Genomic DNA, 5,399 nt, shown 5'->3' with positions numbered 1-5,399 from the left:
TTTATGTTGTGTATGAAATTTTTTTTATTTTTTTATTTGATTTTATTCATACGAATTTTATTTATTTTTTATGCATTATATTTATGTTGTGTATGAAAATTTTTTATTTTTTTATTTGATTTTATTATCATTTCTCCAATTTAGTCTATTCTCTCTCTCCACCGAGTCACTGACTCGTCAAGTACCGAAGCTCCGATTCCACCTCGAGTCCAACTCAATTAGCTCGATCGAAGATGTGTAGCACCTTCGCCGGTGACGGTGACTCCCCCGTCGCTGGCGAGTTTATGCTGTTCGGCGTTAGGGTGGTGGTGGACTCCATGAGGAAAAGCGTCAGTATGAACAATCTGTCGCAGTACGTGCATCCTCAAGATGACTCCAACAACAACAAAGACGCTGCCTTTTCCACCACCGGTTACGCGTCCGCCGAAGACGCCGCTCCTCACAACTCCGGCAAGATCCGCGAGCGCGAGCGCAAGCGAGGTGTTCGGTGGACGGAGGAAGAGCACAAGCTGTTCCTGGTGGGATTGTAGAAGGTAGGAAAAGGTGATTGGAGAGGGATCTCTAGGAACTACGTCAAGACTCGGACGCCCACGCAGGTCGCCAGCCATGCTCAGAAGTACTTCCTCCGCCGGAGCAATCTCAACCGCTGTCGCCGTAGATCCAGCCTCTTTGACATCACCACCGATTCGGTCTCTTCGATCCCAATGGAGGAAGAACAGATCCAGAACGGAGACAGTGTGCCTCATTCACAGCCTCTGTGCCCTGTAGCCCCTGAAAATAGCAACACCAATGGATTTCCGATGGTGCCGGTGTATCCGTTGGGGGGTTGGTCCAGGTATGATTTCATCAGTCGAAGCTGGGAATCCAATGGATGAACTAACTCTAGGACAAGCAAACATAGAGCTTAATACGCAAACCAAGCTACTCCATCCGATTCCTGTTACTTCAAATCCTAATTATATTCTAATAGTACCAAGTACCAACACACAGCGAGAGTAGAGAGATAAAGAATATGTAATGAGAGGTAAATCAACACTCTTTTTTCTTTCTTTCAGACGAAAAAAAAATGAACTAAAAATTTTTTATACAACTTGCAAGAGCTAGCTAGAAATTTTTAATTTGGGATTGTGATATGGAGACTAGTTGAATTATGGTAAAAGAGAAAGAGTTTTGAGTGAAGAATGAGATACTAGGTCTCGTGGAATTTGAAGAAGGTTGTAATGGTGGTGGGAGAAGGAGGAAGGAGGAGTAAAGATCTGGGATTGACAAGTTAAAAATTGGATAGATTTTGGAATAAAATCAGAGTTAAAAAAGAGTAGTTTGATAATTTTTTATAGTTTTTTGGTATTTGGTAGTTTTGTCGATCAAAATTTATCTTTCACGGATATTATTTTAATTTTTTTTGTTAAATTTATCGGTGTTTAAAACATTTATGTTTAGAAATAAAAATTTATTTATTTTTTACTAAATTCTATATAATTAAATTAAATCACTAAAAAAAATACATTAAGTACAATGTAATGTTACCATTATGTTCTTATTAGCCGAATGCAAAGTTGTAAACAATGGACGTTTGCGTAAATAATAAAAAAACTCTTTTAATACTCTAACCCTTAGCTTGTTTAGTTTGGTGAAAGTAATATACTGATACCTGTACTTGTTATGATGAGTTGATGACCATTTCAGGTCATTAGAGTTCTTTCTTCTTCTGGAAGAAAAATATTATCACGAAAATATTTATCCTAAAATTTAGAATTACTTTGAGATAAATTGATTTGGATTTTGGATAGAGCAGTTATATTACCAAGATTTATCCACATAATTCAACTTCTATTTTTTTTTCATTCTACTTGTAATTATTAACTTTGTTTGTGATACCGTAGATTGGGCCACTCTTCTGTTAAAGTTTTAACCGTTATCGTCCATAGACATCGTACAATTTTACCGAATAGACTTTTCTTGTTTATTTTTTATCAGGGCAATCTATCTAATATATAAAAGTTAAATAGTTCAGTAAACGAAGCTTCACAGTATTCCCTCCAAAACTAAGCTCTCTCCAGACTGACACGTCACAGGAAAAAAACAGTCTTCCCTCCAGTGCGACGAAGCGGGAATTTTCCCGCACAAATCTATTCTCCAAATCAAATTGCTTTCTTCCCTTTTACTTTTATCGACTGAAAATTAAAAACCTAAAAAAAAAGTTAAGAAACTTAATCTTTGTCGTCGTGTCACCATCCCCACCACCCCCACATCCTCTGATCCTTCTCTTCCTCCTCACTTATTCTACTCTTCCTCCCAGCAACCAGTAGGTTGAGATTGTAGCTGAAGATTTAGACTTTATCTTAAACGTCAGAGTAAATAGGAAGGGAGATTTCGGAAGTCCAAAGAAGTAGAGCCGACCCAGAGATGGAGGAAGCACGATGGGGAAGAACAAGGATATTCAAGAACGTGCCACCGCAGCCAGAGACGGATCCAAAAATCTAAGAGTGGAGGGGGCGAAAATTAAAATATTGTTAATTAAATATAATGTTATATATTTGATAATAGATATAACTATAATTAATTTTTTAATTTAAAAAATTAATAAATACTTGTCAAATAAAATAATTATTTTAATTTTATAATTTTTTATGGTTTTATATCTAATAAAATATAAAATTATATATTTTTAAATATTTTGTTAATTAATTTACTTTATTAAGTATTTATGTGACGGTAAGTTATATTTTTATGTCTTATATCATTAAAAAATATGACATAAAATAATATAAGTTAATTGCACTAACAATTTTGTTATGTGAATTTAAAATATATTAAAGTATTTTATATAATAATAGGGATAAAAATTAATTAAAAATAATAAAAAAGAAACAACTAAATAAAATTAGAAAAAAAATAATATTATCATAAATAATATTAAAGTATTTTTTTATATGATTATAAATGTTAAAATTAATCTTAAGAGAAAAATGTAAAAAAATTGAATTAAATAAAAAATACAAATAATATAAATATATGTAAAAAAATTTAAACCCTATTACATAAAGAATAATAACTATTTTTTTTTGTTTACAAAAAATAGATAGACTCGAACCCGCAACCTCTTAATTGAGTATGGAGAGACTATGCCATTTAAACTATAACTCATTAACAAGAATAATAACTCTTTTTATTATCACTACATTATTAAATTTTATTCTATACAAGATATCTATTATAATAGTATATGAGCTTTTAAAATTTGTTGGGAGGACCAAGGCCATAACTTGCCCCCCTTGAATCCGTCCTTGAATAGCGGATATCCGATTATCTGTTCGAATTCGAATCGAACTAATTAAATTGATTTTAGAATTAAATCATTGTGTATAAGGGATAGTGGGTATATGATTATCCGTTTAAATTTGAACCAAACTAATTAAATTGGTTCTAGAATCAACGGGTAATCGGTTTCGATCTGAATCAAACCAATTACTCTCTCTAATAAAACCAATGAAATCCGAATCAACCCGTTGACCCAATTAGATTATTTCTTTGAAGGATTATTTCTATTGCACTTTTGTATTTAGCTTTTAATATGTTTGGTGTTTAATATGTTTGGATTTTAATGTGTTTAGTATTTAATATGTTTGAATTTTAATGTGTTTAGTTTTTAATGTATTTGGTATTTAATATGTTTGGATTTTAATGTGTTTAACTTTTAATGTGTTTGGTGTTTAACATGTTTAGATTTTAATGTGTTTATTGTTTAATATGTTTGGATTTTAATGTATTTAGTTTTTAATGTTTCTAGTATTTAATATGTTTGGACTTTAATATCTTTAGTGTTTAATATATTTAAATTTTAATGTGTTTAATTTTTAATATATTTGGTGTTTAACATATTTAGATTATTTCTATTGATTTTACATATTATTGTATTTACAGAATTTTTAAGATAATTTTGTTTGTATGAATACCTATTTCATCAAATATCTAATTATCCGAATCGAACTAATCCATTTTTAATTAGTTTAGTTTGGTTCGGATACATATACAAAAATTTATAATTTTAGACCAAATTAAATCAATTATAATTCAATTAGTTTGATTCTACCTAAATCCAAATCAATCTGACCCGTAATCACTCCAAACTATACAAGCCACCTACGAAATGGAAGGAACGTTGCAACCCATTTCATGCGTATGAATAGGAGTATAGCACTAACAAATAATAATAATAANNNTTTGGTCATGGAATCCATGGTTTGTTAGTCCTATATTCCTTTTCATATACATGAAATGGGCTGCAACAACCTGGCTTCCATTACGCTGCAAGTGTCCTATACAAAATGGATTCGATATACTGATATACATGAAATGGGCTCCAACAACCTTACTTTCTTTTCGCAAGTGTCCTATAGAAAATGATTCCATCTCGTGTATGCCCTGGGCGAATTGGACCTGCGTATTTCAAGCTATATGTATTTTTTTTTACTAAAAATAAGAAGATTCAAATTCGTGATTTTTTAAATAAAAATAAAATCATTTAAATTATAATTTGTTGGTTTTAANAAACCTATAATATTACGAAGACAATTAATAAATTAGAATAAAAACACTGAATTGCTCTCGAAATATAAAAATGTACTTCAATTTGTGCTGTGCAAATCTCATTACCTACCATAATTATATTATTGGCTAATTAGCTAGCTCTAGGCCAACAATATTATTTTGTTAAGAGAACTTTAGGCTGTCTTTTTCGTTGTTCAATTCTCTTAAATGTTTCAACAACTTGCAATCTGTACGAGATGTCTCTGGTACGGATTGAAGGATGGATCGAGAACCTGCGGACAAGGCTGAAGCCGGGTCGCTTGACTGGAGCAATGGGGGGAGGTACCTGCAAAGACACTCTGACGCTCAAGTCAGAATGGATCTAAGAGGTGTGAGGTATCAGGGATTGATGAATACCTGGAGGGACTTGAGTCCTTGTTTTTATAGGTGTTGGTGAGCATCTTATCTTATCTTATCTGGCTAAGATAAGGGGGATGTTTAAATTCGAAAGTCGGTTAGAAATTCCAGGGGACCGGTTTTTGGCCTTCCAGGATAGAGAGGCGGGTCGGACCCGAGGTGCCGGGTTCGGGCCTAACCTTGGGTCCGGAATCCATGGGCTGGATCCGTAACAGTTGCCCCCGCAGCGGGAGAGCGAGCAAGGTCGGTCTGGCACTGGGAGGTGTGGTGTTTGACCGCGGTGTAGGTCTTTTTCCTCGGGCGTTCGTTTGTTTCTTTTGGAGGGAGATCGGTGTCTCGGCCTCGGTTTACTTTTGAAGGGCTCGTCTAATCGTTTTGGTTTTGACGTGACTCTTCCGAGCCTACTGCGTCCGTTGCGTTCTTCGAGGCATGCTTTATTAGCTTCTTTTTTT

General features: G+C 33.6%; 1 pseudogene; it reads left to right on the top strand.

Annotated features, from left to right (window-relative positions):
- On the top strand, positions 234-999 carry LOC107607565 (annotated as a pseudogene).

This window comes from Arachis ipaensis, chromosome B07 (genome assembly GCF_000816755.2).
Source record: "Arachis ipaensis cultivar K30076 chromosome B07, Araip1.1, whole genome shotgun sequence".
Classification (NCBI taxonomy): domain Eukaryota; kingdom Viridiplantae; phylum Streptophyta; class Magnoliopsida; order Fabales; family Fabaceae; genus Arachis; species Arachis ipaensis.
Note: the sequence above shows the minus strand (reverse complement) of the source record. Positions and strands in the feature narration are given on the sequence as shown.